This window comes from Schistocerca piceifrons, chromosome 4, assembly GCF_021461385.2.
Source record: "Schistocerca piceifrons isolate TAMUIC-IGC-003096 chromosome 4, iqSchPice1.1, whole genome shotgun sequence".
Classification (NCBI taxonomy): domain Eukaryota; kingdom Metazoa; phylum Arthropoda; class Insecta; order Orthoptera; family Acrididae; genus Schistocerca; species Schistocerca piceifrons.
In genome coordinates, this window is record NC_060141.1 from 577,280,762 (window position 1) to 577,298,396 (window position 17,635).

The following is a 17,635-nucleotide window of genomic DNA, read 5'->3' on the forward strand; positions in this document are numbered from 1 at the left end:
GTCCTTTAGGTTCACGAAGCTTGAACAGAGTTATAATTTTGGGTCAATGTTTATCCTCTGTCTATTCTGTCTCCGTGAAATCATCTGTCGAGTTTATCAGTAGGTGGTCAATTACAGCAAGACAAGATTCTTAGAAGGAATATGTTCATAATTAATTTCCATCATACACCAATGGGTATTTCTGCAGCTTCAGCTAACAATGCATTTGTTGGCATGGGGTGCGTAGCTCCTAAGCAATTTCTGATGCAGCTACACTGGAGTTTTCACAGTTGCTAAATTAATGGACAAACATGGACATGTCAGTGACATGTATTGTCCACCACATCTTTCACACTGTGTCCTTCTTCTGCACTGATTGCTAACATGGCTGTAAAACAGACATTTCAAACAGTATTTACAGCAGGTACATACGGCTCTACCAGACATCTTGCCGGTAGAGTCTGTGCATCAAATGTTAATACACAAGTTTGATGTTTGCAGAGCATATCAATTCAATTTTGCGTCACATGTTTTGAGCATCTTCATACCTTTACAACTTCAGATTTACTGATGATGACGTCCAATATCTCCCCTTCGCTAATTAAGAGGTCAACTCCCTGATTACACCTTGTTTGCTCACCATATGTATGAGATTGTATTCTTACAGAACTTCTTCCTGCACTAACTGGTTTTCTGATTCACTTTTTCTAAACTCAGTTTTTACACGGTTTTTGCCAATAGCTGACACATTAATGATATCAGATTTCATAATCGGTACTCTTGTATAAATTTGTTTATTCACGGCCATTGGATGGAGTTTGCCAATATTTCTGTCGAGACTTTCGACGTATACCTTACATGGGCCCAACTCTATCTCCCTATATCTGTTCTAATATGTTTGTCGTTGTGCCGGAATTATTTGTGATCCCTTCTGCACGTTCGCTCTGTTATTTTCCTCTCAGTTGACCCTTATTGGTTGTGCAGGTTTTCGTGTATTTGTCTCTTGCCGTTTTTCTCCAGCTCTTTTATCTGTTGTAGTGTTTTCTGCATCAAAATCTCCATCTACAAGTTGTCTGTCATCTCTTGAAAATTTGACCTGATGGTAGTATTTCTTGTAGTAGAGAATGTCTTACCCGAGCTGTGTGCAGCCGCTGATATAGTTCGCATCCGTGGCGCTATATTTTCCGCCTCTGCTTGTCGTTTTGAGAAGGTACTGTGTAGTGGGTATCCATATTCATGATCTCCATAGCAAAGAATACGCTATAGCCCTTTATTGACCACAAAATAAGATTTTTCTCTCATTGTCACTTCGAAACATAACGTTCACTACGAACTTATCGGTTGCTAACCAATGATCTCCCTTAAGAACCTAGTAGTAGTAGCTGTAGTAGTAGTATAAGTGTTTCGACACAATGCATGTTTCCTCATGCTCAATCGAAGACGCTCCAGGATAAGAGGGCATGAACAAAAATTAGTGGAAAGAGCACATGTACGAATAAGCGTTCCCGTGTCCACACGTCGCCTCGTTGCATGGATAGTCTGCTACCGATCTCCTTCTTTGGTTGGGAATTTGGTCTGCGTTTATTGTGATGAAAAGGCAACAGAAAAAGAAAACGCAAAAGCAACTATAAGTAAAGATGTATCCAAATAAAAGCGACGACAACGTTGTTTTGCAAACTTCAGAAAGAGGTCACAGTGAGATTTTTAGACTTTCTGCTGTGATAACATTTTTTTAGCTAGTAATCGTCGACTTAAGTACCACTCTGAATTATTTATTCCCCATTTCAAAACAAAGCAAAGAATACTTACGGGAGGTTCTTATTCGTTATGTGAAGGTTACTTAACCTTCAATGCGTCATTTGTATCTTATTTTGTGAAAGAGGCTTTTTACACAACTTCAGTCATGAAAGATTGCAATATCGATCGTAGGAAATGCAAACCCTGGAACTCCATCTACCTGGGAAAACTTGTAATTCCAGTAACTAGTAAGTCTATATTCCAAGAGAGGTTTGAAAGTGCTTGGATTTCTCTTGTCTGACAATAAGTAGGCTTCTGCTATACTGCTACTTGTGGTAGCAAATTTCTTTGATTTTTTAAGAAACCGTGTTTGCTTCATCTGCAAAATTTAACAAATTGGAGTTACGAGGTTTTCATTGTCTACCACGTAGATTAACGTCTTTGAACTCCACAAATTTGGGAAATCTACTAGCATGGAGATTGTGTTTTCCAATTTTGTATTTTTTCCACCATCAGTGCCTTTCATTTCTATTTCTACCAGTTTTTTGAGGAACTACAGATACTCCATAATTTCTTTTGTTCAAATGTCAGGCTCCAGAGTTGTGCTGTTAAGTTGCCATTGTGTGAATTTTCGTCCACAGTTTCCATATACACTTCTCAAAAATTTCTCGGTTATTCTTCTCTGTTTTCCTACTTTGAAATTTATTCTTTACAGTAGTGTGATCAGAGATATTTTATGTAATATTTGTTCCTGAGGGCATCTCATCTCAAATTTTATTTAAATAATCTTTAGAAGTGGCATTTCATACGACATGTAAGCATCTATAGATCTAAGGGTGCTTCCTTTGGAGCCAAAAGATATTATTGCACATAAATCACTGACAGCAAACATTTCCAGGAAATTACACATGCACAAATGTGCATGCATAGTTGTGCTGTTGGAAATTTATATTCATGTGCAAAGATGAACAGAAAAAAAGGCATCATGTGGACATGCCTTAACAGCAGTAGTAGTAGTGGCAGCATGAAAGTGAAACGCTCATGTTTAAGGTACATACTTAGAATATTGATTACCACAGGTCCGATTAGCAGACGCATTTCCCGCTCTATTTGCATTATATTTAAATACTTTGCTGTATTGTTGCTAATTTATATCATGTAAACTGCAATTCGTTTGGTTTATGTATTTGATTTCCATTTTGTTCACAGACACTATTACATAAGATGTCTTTACTCATTTTTTCCTGTACCAAGATACGACATATTTCATATAATTGTTTATGATAAAATGGATGCTCAATAAAAACAGAAAGTCCATCATCTTCTGCATGCTAGGTCAATACAAATTTGTTGTAATTGAGTTGAGAATACTCTTGGTGACTTGGAAACGTTTGGATCTACCACAGTCTTTCAAAAGTTGAGACGACAGAATGAGCTCATTTGCAGTATCTAATGCTGGACTATTTCGAATCTTGGATTTTTCTTATACTCAATTTAGACGAAAAAAACTCTTTCACAAGAAGTGTTGCCATGGAGCAAAGAACTCACTGGCGGTGCAAACTCCGCTGGTTCTTTGAATTCATCATTTATGTCGAGATTACATATGTCTTTAACAGCACTCCAGAAGCTATCAGTTTCAGGTACAGTGTATTCTTATTTCGTAGGGAATGTTACCTGTTGCGAATATTCTCTGCTGATCATCCGTTCTCTAGACATTGTTATGGTTATTGGGATTAACAGTTCTAAGCACACTGGTAATCAGAAGAAAAAGGGAAAGGAGGTTTGGAAGAAACCGTGGTTTGGTCACATGAGTCCCGATTTCAATTGGTAGGAACTGATTGTTGGTTCCGAATGTGACACATGTTGTTTCTCGCCAATGGACGCAACCGGAGCTAGCGCGTTGGGACAGTTTCCGGCTGGTGCCACGGACAGTGCTTTGAAGTTCGCTGCCAACCATAAGCAAAATCCAGTCAGCAAACTCCAGGCCGCCGCCAATAAGATCGACTTCCGCTTTGTGATAAGCGGAAATCACAGGCAGCAACGGACAGTTCATGTTCGGCGCCGGCGTATGACAGTTCTAGTATGGAGTTCCAGGTTTGCAGTTCGTAGCTACAGTTTGTAGTGGAGATCAGCTTGCGAGATTTAGTCTACAAGTGTAGTTGCCTATAGCCTTCGCATACGGACAAGTGTTTACTACATTGATTGACAGTGTGGCGCCCAGGACGAACATAATCTTGTTGACATTGTACTTAGTAATGTATACCTTGATAGGTCACTTCTTACTTGCATCTGTCCGTAAGCAATCCCACACGTTGCTTACATATTGCAGCACAATAAAGTCTATATTTGTGTGTCACTGATTTGTTTGCACTGTCACAGCCCCTGTGCCCACCTTGGAGCACGTAAATCTAATACAAGTGCGAGCCATTCTACCCAGACGACCCGTACACATCAGCACAGATCCCGCGAAGCCAGGAACGAAGTTGTCAACAAGGCACTGTGCAATATGGTGATGGCTCCATAATGGTGTGGAATGTGTTTAAATACAATGGATTGGGTCCTCTGCTCCAACTCAACCGATCATTGACTGGAAATCGTTATATTCAGCTACTTGGAGACCATCTGGAGCCATTCATGGATTTCATATTCCCAAACGCCGATGGAATTTTTATGGATGACAGTGCACCGTATCACTGGATCACAATTATTCGCGATTGGTTTGAAGAACATTTTGGACAATTCGAAGGAATGATTAAGCCGCCCACATCACCTGTCCGGAATCCCATCGCACATTTATGGCACAAAATCGTACACAGGCAACACTTTCGCAATTATAGACGGATATAGAGGGAGCATAGCTTAATATTTCTGGAGAAGACTTCCAACTAGTTGAGTTCATGCATGTCGAGCTGCCGCACTATGCCGCGCTAAAGGAGGTACAACACGATACTAGGACGTGTCCATGACTTTTGTCACGTCAGTGTAAAGCTGTTGGAAACTGTCAGCAGACGCTTCTTGTGGAATCACTTGAGCACCATGGTCACGCGCGACGTCTGCGAAGCATAAGCCTTTCGTAGGTAATTTAAGGCGGTGAAAGAAAAAGAAGTCTTCCAGTGCCAAATCTAAAGAATAAGAAAGTTTTTAAAGAACAGTCGCCTGGTACTGAGAAAGATAGTAGAGCATGTAGACGTTGCTGATATCCATTAACGTTTCACCAGAGCACAGTGCTTCGAGAAATTCCACAAGAAGCGTCTGCACACAGTTTCCAATAGCTTTACAACTGATGTCAGAAGTGTGTCCCAGGTAATGGGAATTACACTGAAGGCCAATGAAAGTATTTTGCTTGGAACTCCTGTTTCCTTTATATTTTGATATCCACCATTTTTTTTTTTTTTTTCGACGCACGTGGTATAGTAATATGCATCTAGCAACTAACAGCTGAATTGAAAAGTGTCAGCTAACGTTACGAGATTCTTCAGAACGTAGTTTTTCTGCTCACAAACACACAAAAATATAGAGACAGTAATATTTTAAGATGTGCTTAATATCAAATGTCGTCGATGAACCCGGCCGTGAGCTAACTAAATAATAAAGGATGGGGCCCCTCCACGCCCACACCAACGTGGTGACCAAACCAAAAGTTCTACAGTCACCTCCGTATAACATGTTAGTTTTTGAATCAGGAGTCACAGGATGCGGGCTGTGATGTTATCCATGCGTCTGGGTAAGATTACTCATTTACATGGTCCATCAGGAGTTAGAAGTGGTCGAAAACGATCGAAGGGTAGCGGTTGTAACGGCAGAGGAAAAAAAGTGCCAAGGCAAGCGCAAAGGGAAATAAATCTCTGCGGCAGTAGGACGGGTAGTAAGGGCAGTAGCGGCTTGCTAGCTGCGACAGAGCATGCAAGGTGAGGTACTGTTATTGTGAGGTATCGTGCATCGTTACCTATGTTGCTGCGTGTTCGTTAAAGCTGGGTCAGTCCGGGTGCTGCGGCTGGGCTCGTGTGGATTCTCCTGGGCCTGCTGCAGTGGCTTCGTCCCTGTAACAAAGGAATTCAGTGCGGCAACGCATGCGTTGCCATGACGCTCTCTGCTGTTCCGTGTCATCAGTGACTTGGCACAGCTTCATCAGGCTGGTGCAGAACGGCGACGGCCGGCCGCCGTTCGGCGTCCTCCTCTACTGTACGGCGCTAAGTAAAATTGACAGCTGATAACAAGGGGAAGAGGGGTAAGTTACGCGGCACTGCGTGGTTAGAGGTTGTGAGAAGGGGAATGTTTTACTGTTTGTCTTCCAGTACTGACAACTCACTGGGTGTGCGCAACTCGTACCGATAAGCTGATGCGGTAAAAATTTTGAAACGCAAGTAACATAGATTCGAGAATGCGCAGTAGAGAGACATCATCTTCAAATGCTGTTCACATTTGTAGCAATGAATATGAAATTAAATTATGGCTGTTGTAATACAACGCAATGAGTAGAAGAAAAATGACTTTCAAAACATTCAGTAAAAATTTGTGATCTTGTGTCATATTGCATAATGCATTTAAACATAAGTACGATTGCTGTTATTAATCAGTCGTTCTCTCACTCCGACAACATAACAAACTTCGTCAGGCAATTATAATGTCACAGTATTAGGGTCGCCACGGTGGCTGCAATCTGAAACAGAGAACAATCGACAGGAAAAGTTTCGAATGGTGTCGACTTTCAACGATCAGTACTTGGGGATTGTCGACCAACTTCTCAGACCCTTACTATACCTAGTCTGATGGGACCTCATAACATATTAATTTATGTAGGTTACCAATCAAAAATGACCCTACGACTTATCTTAGAAGAAAGATTAAGGAAAGGCAAACCTATGTTTCTAGCATTTGTAGACTTAGAGAAAGCTTTTGACAATGTTAACTGGAATACTCTCTTTCAAATACTGAAGGTGGCAGAGGTAAAATACAGGGAGCGAAAGGCTATTTACAATTTGCACAGAAAGCAGATGGCGGTTATAAGAGTCGAGGGACATGAAAGGGAAGCAGTGGTTGGGAAGGGAGTGAGACAGGGTTGTAGCCTCTCCCCGATGCTATTCAGTCTGTATATGGAGCAAGCAGTAAAAGAAACAAAAGAAAAGTTCGGAGTAGGCATTAAAATCCATGGAGAAGAAATAAAAACATTGAGGATCGCCGATGACATTGTAATTCTGTCAGAGACAGCAAAGGACTTGGAAGAGCAATTGAACGGAATGGACAGTGTCTTGAAAGGAGGGTCTAAGATGAACAGCAACAAAAGAAAAACGAGGATAATGGAATGTAGTCGAATTAAGTCGGGTGATGCTGAGGGAAGTAGATTAGGAAATGAGACACTTAAAGTAGTGAAGGTGTTTTGCTATTTGGGGAGCAAAATAACTAATGATGGTCGAAGTAGAGAGGATATAAAATGTAGACTGGCAATGGCAAGGAAAGCGTTTCTGAAGAAGAGAAATTTGTTAACTTCGAGTATAGATGTAAGTGTCAGGAAGTAGCTTCTGAAAGTATTTGTATGGAATGTAGCCATGTATGGAAGTGAAACATGGACGATAACGAGTTTGGACAAGAAGCGAATAGAAGCTTTCGAAATGTGGTGCTACAGAATAATGCTGAAGATTAGATGGGTAGATCACATAACTAATGAGGAGGTATTGAATAGAACTGGAGAGAAGAGAAATTTGTGGCACAACTTGACAAGAAGAAGGGATCGGTTGGTAGGGCATATTCTCAGGCATCAAGGGATCATCAATTTAGTACTGGAGGGCAGCGTGGAGGGTAAAAATCGTAGAGGGAGACCAAGAGATGAATACACTAAGCAGATTCAGAAATATGTGGGTTGCAGTAAGTACTGGGAGATAAAGAAGCTTGCACAGGATAGAGTAGCATGGAGAGCTGCATCAAACCAGTCTCAGGACTGAACACCACAACAACAACAGCACTAATCAATTGTAATATCGGTACATATGCGGCCCGAGATGCCGCCCCACAATGTCAATATATGCTCTTGAGCAAAGAAGAATGACGACCACTGCTTTAGAGAGTTGGAGACAGGCCGTAAGAGGAAAGCAGAGTCGTCACGAAAATCACTCGTTTCTTTTACAAAAACTGACAACATCCTGTAACAGGAGAATCACGACAGCGAGAGGACACGTCTTCTGTTGGAACGTAATTTGAAGAAATATTCTACTAAACTCGCTCATCATTTCTACACCCAGATATACATCTTCCAGTGGTTTGAAGTGTCTTTGGCCTGCAGGATTTATACCCTTGGCGTTTGTTTCCTTCACATACTGTTCACTCAAGTATTTGTTCAAAATACTTTTGTAGGTTAAGGACATCCAGTTCTTTAGCACAGTAATAAGCGTCTGTTCGTCTTGAAAAACTTCATTCACCCAGAGATTCTTGGTAGAATCCACCGAAGAAAATATACTAATGGGAAAAAATTACAACGCCAAAAAATAATTAATGTAGAATAATGTAATTTCCGGAATAAATTTGCCTAGGTAAGATATTTAAGTGATTAACGTTGCAAGATGACAAGTTAAGGTACACGTGAAGTAAGTCATTGCAAACCTGAAACGCTGGTACATTAATAACAGGTGTACACACCAATATGTTGAACGCAAGCAAGCAAACGTGCAAGCATTGTGTCGTACAAGAGCCGGATGTCAGTTCGTGCGATAGAGGTCCATGCCTGTTGCACTTGGTGCATCAATACAGGTACGGTTAATGCTATTTGTGGATGACGATACATTTCTCGTCCGATGATGTATCATATGCACTCGATTGGAGACCGGTCTGGTGATCGATCAGGCTAAGGCAACATTTCGACAGTTTAGAGCACAGTGGGCTACACTATCGGTATGTGGACGAATATTTCTTGTTGGAAAAGATCCCCGGGAATGCTGTTCAGGAATGGCAGTACAATTGGTCGAATCACCAGACTGACGTATAAATTTCTAGTCAGGGTGCGTGATATAACCACGAAGAGCATTCCTGCTGTCATACTAAATGAATCACTGACCATAACTTCAGGTGTAGGTCCAATGTGTCTAGTATGCGAACAGATTGGTGCCGGGCTCTCAACTGGCCTCCTTCTAACAAGGCCATCACTGATACCGAGGCAGAACCAGATTTCATCAAAAAGTACAACAGAGCTCCACCCTGTCCTCCATTGAACTCCTACTTGACGCCACTGAAGTCGTAAATGGCGGTGTTTTGGGATCAGCGGATAGCGCGCTACAGGACGTCTGGCTCGGAGCAGTTCTTGAAGTAACCGATCTGTGACAGTCCGTTGTGTACTGTGATACCAACTGCTGCTCAAGCTGCTGCTACACATGCAATACGACGCACCACAGTCATATGCCGAACACGATGGTCTCTCTTCTCGGTAGTGATACGTGGCTTATCAGGAGTCCAGTCTTCATTAGAGTTGCCAACCTTAATTGGAGCCAAAACCGGCCAACTCAAAAATGTATAATTATATTACCGTTATTATTATTATTCACAACACATTCCACAGACATGCATTATAGCTGCTAAAACAGGAAGTGTGCATTTATTTAACACGATATTCACTGTTAATACTGCGAATCCCGCCACTTCTGCGAGCCTCTTAGTTTCTCTGCCTGTTTTAAAGGTTTCTTGAAATTACAGCAACCTGTCGCCTTTTTTTTTTCTTAAATTTTACGATTCTATGAGCGGTTTCGAGCCGCTCAGTGATTCATCATGAAATAGTAATATTTATTAATTGTCTGCTGCAGTATGGGAGTCGTGAAGTTGTGGCAAGATGTATCACTGCACACTGCTGCAGACAATAAGTAAATATGTACTATCTGATGCCGGTCTGAGTGGCCGAGCGGTTCTAGGCGCTACAGTCTGGAACCGCACGACCGCTACGGTCGCAGGTTCGCATTCTGCCTCGGGCATGGATGTGTGTGATGTCCTTAGGTTAGTTAGGTTAAAGTAGTTCTAAGTTCTAGGGGACTGATGACCTCAGAAGTTAAGTCCCATAGTGCTCAGAGTCATTTGAACCATTTTACTATCTGATGATGAATCGCTAAGCGGTTCGAAACCGTAATGGGATAATAAAATTGAAGAATAAAGCAAAATACGAATGGTTGCAGCAATTTCAAGGAACCTTTATGCATCACAGTCGCAGTAATCCTCATCCATAATGAATAAACGTTTTATTTTGCTTGTTATATTTTGAAATTATACTTGTTTTCTTACTCCACAGCTGTAACAAGTTCTTTCCCGTTGCCAGATTTGACAAATTTAGCAAATTCAGCACATTTTACACTCTAGTTAAAATTTACAAGTAGTTCGGCATTCACCATTCCCACTTTCAGTCAGTTTCTCTCATTGCTCCAGTTCTTTAGCATCACACGGAAAATCTGCTCTACAAACGCGTTTGACGGTGGCGGTGCTAGCACATGTTTAACAACTTTCAGAAAATTATGTGCTTTGCACCTCTTAAGAAATGTCACCCACTTGTCTGAAATGTTTGAGTCTGCTAAGTCCTTAATTAATGTCATTCACTGCACATATTTCAGAAAATAATCGTCACTGTTTATGTTGAAATAATCTAGAAGTTTCATTATGTTCTCCATTTTAAGCGGCTCTTTAAGACTTAACTGAGAGCTAAGTCTAAAAATTGAATCTTCACTGAAATCAAACTATTTTTCTAAATATTCCAGAATCCAGGTGTATACTTGCTGAGCTTCTCTGACAAATTTTGCTTGACATTTTTTAAGCTCTTGTAATACCTTGAATCCGAAGATATTATGTCTTTGTCTATTAATAATTTCCGTAGGCAACTTCAGGAATGCAGAATATATTTTAGTTATCTGTATATGACCGGGCCAAATATCTCACGAAATAAGCATCAAACGAAAAAACTACAAAGAACTAAACTCGTCTAGCTTGAAGGGGGAAACCAGATGGCGCTATGGTTGGCCCTCTAGATGGCGCTGCCATAGGTCAAACGGATGTCAACTGCGTTTTTTAAAATAGGAACCCCCATTTTTTTTACATATTCGTGTAGTACGTAAAGAAATATGAATGTTTTAGTTGGTCCACTTTTTTCGCTTTGTGATAGATGGCGCTGTAATAGTCACAAACGTATAAGTATGTGGTATCACGTAACATTCCGCCAGTGCGGACGGTATTTGCTTCGTGATACATTACTCGTGTTAAAATGGACCGTTTACCAATTGCGGAAAAGGTCGATATCGTGTTGATGTATGGCTATTGTGATCAAAATACCCAATGGGCGTGTGCTATGTGTGCTGCTCGGTATCCTGGACGACATCATCCAAGTGTCTGGACCGTTCGCCGGATAGTTACGTTATTTAAGGAAACAGGAAGTGTTCAGCGTCATGTGAAACGTCAACCACGACCTGCAACAAATGATGATGCCCGAGTGGTAGTTATAATCAAAAAAGGCCCAGACAAAGACCCCACAGACGCCAAGTCGTACAGACCTATATGTCTACTGGACTTGTTGGGCAAGCTTTTTGAGAGGTTGCTAGCAGACAGACTGGCTGCACACAGAGTCCTGTGCGGGATGAGTGACAGACAATTCGGTTTTCTGACAGGACGATCGGCGTCTGACGCAATCGCCCTGGCTGCGGATGTCTGTAACTCTGCCCCGCACAAGTACATTGTCGGTATCATGGTGGACATAAGTGACACCTTCGACAACCTGTGGTGGCCTTCGCTCTTCTCCTGCTTGCGGGAGAAGGAATGCCCAGGGCCACTGTATGGCTGTCTCAGGAGCTATTGTGAAGAAAGGGAGGTCTGGCTATCGGCCCCTGGCGGCAAAGTCAGCAAGAAAATCACCAAGGGGTGTCCTCAGGGATCCGTCCTGGGGCCACTCTTTTGGGACATAAATATGGAGCCACTCTTAGAAGAACCAAAGAGCAGTGAATATGTGCTGGAGGTCATAGCCTACGCAGACGACCTCCTCTGCTGGTCGGCGGCCGTAGCCGCGAAGAGTTAGAACCAAAAGTAGAGAGAGCTATAGCAATATTGACCACATGGTGTCACAAAACAAAAATGACCACCGCACCTAACAAGTCAACCTACCTATTACTCAAAGGTCAACTACTAAGAAATCCCACATTCAGAATAAACGGCCTGCCAGTCCTCAGGCGTCGACAAGCCCGGTATCTTGGTGTCATCGTCGACGAGAGGTGGAACTACGCATCACACATTGACACGGTAACACAGAGATCACTAACAGCACTAAACAATTTAATCGGAATAGGGCACAAAAGATTCCATCTCCCACCTGATCTGATCAAATTGTATCACAGCAGCATCCTCACATCCATAGTAGGCTACGGGTCAGCGGGCTGAGCACACAGGCTCACGAGGGTCATGCTGCCATTGCCGTAAGAAGAGTGCAGCGAAATATGCTCCTGCGTTCAGTAGGATGGGGTTATGTCCATTAGACATAAAAATTAGGGAACAGGCCACCTGGTATTGGATAAAGAAGAATAGAAGAGAAAAAATTGAAGAAATCATGGGGGTATATGTAGGGGATAAACAAAGTATTAAAAGAAGGGGAATTGAATTATGGCAGGAACTTTGGAATAATGACGAGACAGGGCGAAGAACACATGAACTACTTCCAAACATACAGGAACGCTTAAAACTCACATACATCATACCCACTAGAGGCTTGCTGTACTTTCTTACTGGGCATGGACCCTACCCGACATATTTGTGTCGGTTCGGGAAAAGGGCAATATCAGCGCGTGACTGTGGAGCAGTGCAGGGCACTCCAGGTCATGTGGTGTACGAGTGTCCCCTCTTCGACGACGTTGCACAACAATTTAGGGAACAACTGCCGAATAACGATACGCACCACTTGCTCAGGCATGAAAACACTCTTAAAGTCCTGAATCACCTAGCAGATGCAATCTAAGGTAAAGTCCTCAAAGAGTATCTAAGAAACAACCAATGAAAAAACACCAGACTTGACACGTGCACCCTCCCTGTTCCGCCAGGACATGGACTTGGCCAGCCGCCTCACGGCTGGAACCCGCCAGGTTTTCGAATAAGGTTGGGGGGTTAGTACATCACCACCGGACTTGACAACGCACCGATTACGACATTAGATATAGATTAGTTATAGGTTCAAATTAGGATAATAATATTAGTATAGAAGTGCAGCGACCAAGTCATCGGCCAGCCCAGTGCCAGGGGCACTCCCACTGGGATTAGCTCAGTGGGAAAGGCCAACAATTAGGTTTGTATCTTCTTCTGGCACACCTGTAACGCTGCAGGTAGAGTAGTCATAGTAACTCGTTACAAGTAGTATCCAAATCTAACAGTAGCTGAAAATTACAATAACACCAAAATAATAGCGTAGTAAATAATAGTAGAATAATCCCCATAGTGGTGAAGGAACGCAGTAGTAACCCGTAGTGTTAAATATAATAATAGCTGCAGATTGTACATTGTAATAGTTAAAAATAGGACCTACTAATGTATTTAGGTAGTAGGTTAAATTGTATCATAATAATGATTGAATAAAGAATTTTAAAAAAAGTAGGTGTTTCAACTGCTGTCGCGGCTAATCCGCACATCAGTAGCAGACAAATTGCGCGAGAATCGGCAATCTCAAAATCATCGATGTTGAAAATGCTACATCAACATCGATTGCACCCGTACCATATTTCTGTGCATCAGGAATTGCATGGCAACGACTTTGAACGTCGTGTACAGTTCTGCCACTGGGCACAAGAGAAATTACGGGACGATGACAGATTTTTTGCACGCATTCTATTTAGCGACGAAGCGTCATACACCAACAGCGGTAACGTAAACCGGCACAATATGCACTACTGGGCAACGGAAAATCCACGATGGCTGCGACAAGTGGAACATCAGCGACCTTGGTGGGTTAATGTATGGTGCGGCATTATGGGAGGAAGGATAATTGGCCCCCATTTTATCGATGGCAATCTAAATGGTGTAATGTATGCTGATTTCCTACGTAATGTTCTACCGATGTTACTACAAGATGTTTCACTGCATGACAGAATGGCGATGTACTTCCAACATGACGCATGTCCGGCACATAGCTCGCGTGTGATTGAAGCGGTATTGGATAGCATATTTCATGACAGGTGGATTGGTCGTCGAACCACCATACCATGGCCCGCACATTCACCGGATCTGACGTCCCCGGATTTCTTTCTGTGGGGAAAGTTGAAGGATATTTGCTATAGTGATCCACCGACAACGCCTGACAACATGCGTCAGCACATTGTCAATGCATGTGCGAACATTACGGAAGACGAACTACTCGCTGTTGAGAGGAATGTCGTTACACGTATTGCCAAATGCATTGAGGTTGTCGGACATCATTTTGAGCATTTATTGCATTAATGTGGTATTTACAGGTAATCACGCTGTAACAGCATGCGTTCTCAGAAATGATAAGTTCACAAAGGTACATGTATCACATTGGAACAACCGAAATAAAATTTTCAAACGTACCTACGTTCTGTATTTTAATTTAAAAGACCTACCTGTTACCAACTGTTCGTCTAAAATTGTGAGCCATATGTTTGTGACTATTACAGCGCCATCTATCACAAAGCGAAAAAAGTGGTCCAACTAAAACATTCATTCATTTCTTTACGTACTGCGCGAATATGTAATAAAAATGGGGGTTCCGATTTTAAAAAGAAACGCAGTTGATATCCGTTTGACCTATGGCAGCGCCATCCAGAGGGCCAACCATAGCGCCATCCGGTTTGCCCCTTCAAGCTAGACAAGTTTCGTTGTTTGTAGTTTTTTCGTTTGACGCTTATTTCGTGAGATATGTGACCCGGTCACGATCAATGGATCACCCTGTATACATGACGCCGGTCCACCGCCGTTCAGTACCTCAGCGCACCTGATGATGGCAACGTGGTCGATTGCCGAAATATTGTGTCCTATGCACACTCATACCAGGCTGTTCACCCGAGATTTATTTCGTTGTATGTGACCAATTTCCACGTGTTCTATAGTTGTATTAAATAAATGCATAACATTGTGGACAAAATAAATGTAAATCTCTGGGAGTGCTACTTCATCATCCTGTCGCGTCCCACTGATGAGTGCTGAGAGGGAGTAGAAGGACTGCAAGATTGCGCGTCAAAGAACTTACTTGACAGGAAGTCCCGTGGTCGCGGGCTGCCTGCTGTGCACCTGCTCCACTGAAAAGAGCGCTGTAGGGTGAGTTAGAGTACGGAACTCGGCTGGGATCTCAGGGTACACTGGATGCAATCATAAATTCGTGCATGCGTATATGTACACTGGAAGCACCCCCGGCACATCCGTTCTATATACAGGTTTATATACAACATTGACTAGCCGGAGGCGGTGGTCTCGCGGTTCTAGGCGCGCAGTCCGGAACCGTGTGACTGCTACGGTCGCAGGTTCGAGTCCTGCCTCGGGCATGGATGTGTGTGATGTCCTTAGGTTAGTTAGGTTTAAGTAGTTCTAAGTTCTAGGGGACTGATGACCACAGCAGTTGAGTCCCATAGTGCTCAGAGCCATTCACAACATTGACTAACTGGCTTCTTAGTAGCGTAACTTCTCATAGTTCTCTGAGTTTAAGTCCCAATATCGCAGAGGCGGGCGGGCCGGACTAAAAGTTGATTACATGGAAATATGTCTAAGTCTCCTCGTAGCTACGCAACACTGCACTGCGATCTCACAGCATCAAAACTCCAGCTAAATCATATTTTACCGACCGACCCGCTGCTCCATCACTGCCATCACTGTCCCAACAATATGGCGGCTAGCCTTTTTATAGCGGCAATGCACCCGGAACCACTTGTTCTAGAAGTTTCCAGCACTCTTGAACATTGCGTGAGTGTCACGGGGTAACACGTGAGTCCTACGTGCCGAACAGGCCGTACGCCGCTGTCCAAGGGTTGCGTCTTGCGACGGCTCTCGAGCCTCGTGATGCGGCATAGTCCGCTCTTGTCAGCGGAGTCAGCATTACACATAAGCCACGTCCGGTCACGTCCGCCTCGCTGGTAACAAGAATTCCCAAGCCTACATCTCACTCGAGTTTCAACTCTATTTTCTATCATTCGCGACACCTCCCTTCCCCAGGGGAAAATATTGTAAGCTCGGACTCTCGAGTTTACAAGATTTTCGATCTCTACGTGCGGTGTCAGTGAAACTTGCCAGACTTTATTTTAAAAAGTCGTTTCACATCATAAAACTCTAATACAAGTACATTGTCATTAAAAAAATAGAAAGCACAATGTAAGTACAACTGACATTTGGTTCTTTGTTGTCCACACCTACTTGTCGTAGTAACTCCCACATTACACATCTATATCATTCTTTTCATTGTTCGTAGTTCAAACAAAATTACAAAGTTTTGGATTATACAGTTCAAGGTCCAGAGCTATACCAAATATTACCAAGGTTTCACATAATAGTACACATAGTACAGACCTCTTTTTAATGTCGGATCACATAGTTTGCAACATGTTGTTGTTGTGGTCTTCAGTCCTGAGACTGGTTTGATGCAGCTCTCCATGCTACTCTATCCTGTGCAAGCTTTTTCATCTCCCAGTACCTACTGCAACCTACATCCTTCTGAATCTGCTTAGTGTATTCGTCTCTTGGTCTCCCTCTACGATTTTTACCCTCCACGCTGCCATCCAATACTAAATTGGTGATCCCTTGATGCCTCAGAACATGTCCTACCAACCGATCCCTTCTTCTGGTCAGGTTGTGCCACAAACTTCTCTTCTCCCCAATCCTATTCAATACTTCCTCATTAGTTATGTGATCTACCCATCTAATCTTCAGCATTCTTCTGTAGCACCACATTTCGAAAGCTTCTATTCTCTTCTTGTCCAAACTATTTATCGTCCATGTTTCACTTCTATACATTGCTACACTCCATACGAATACTTTCAGAAATGACTTCCTGACACTTAAATCAATACTGGATGTTAACAAATTTCTCTTCTTCAGAAACGCTTTCCTTGCCATTGCCAGCCTACATTTTATATCCTCTCTACTTCGACCATCATCAGTTATTTTGCTCCCCAAATAGCAAAACTCCTTTACTACTTTAAGTGCCTCATTTCCTAATCTAATTCCCTCAGCATCACCCGACTTAATTAGACTACATTCCATTATCCTTGTTTTGCTTTTGTTGATGTTCATCTTATATCCTCCTTTCAAGACACTGTCCATTCCATTCAACTGCTCTTGCAAGTCCTTTGCTGTCTCTGACAGAATTACAATGTCATCGGCGAACCTCAAAGTTTTTATTTCTTCTCCATGAATTTTAATACCTACTCCGAATTTTTCTTTTGTTTCCTTTACTGCTTGCTCAATATACAGATTGAACAGCATCGGAGAGAGGCTACAACCCTGTCTTACTCCCTTACCAACCACTGCTTCCCTTTCATGTCCCTCGACTCTTATAACTGCCATCTGGTTTCTGTACAAATTGTAAATAGCCTTTCGCTCCCTGTATTTTACCCCTGCCACCTTTAGAATTTGAAAGAGAGTATTCCAGTCAACATTGTCAAAAGCTTTCTCTAAGTCTACAAATGCTAGAAACGTAGGTTTGCCTTTCCTTAATCTTTCTTCTAAGATAAGTCGTAAGGTCAGTATTGCCTCACGTGTTCCAGTGTTTCTACGGAATCCAAACTGATCTTCCCCGAGGTTGGCTTCTACTAGGTTTTCCATTCGTCTGTAAAGAATTCGTGTTAGTATTTTGCAGCTGTGACTTATTAAGCTGATAGTTCGGTAATTTTCACATCTGTCAACACCTGCTTTCTTTGGGATTGGAATTATTATATTCTTCTTGAAGTCTGAGGGTATTTCGCCTGTTTCATACATCTTGCTCACCAGA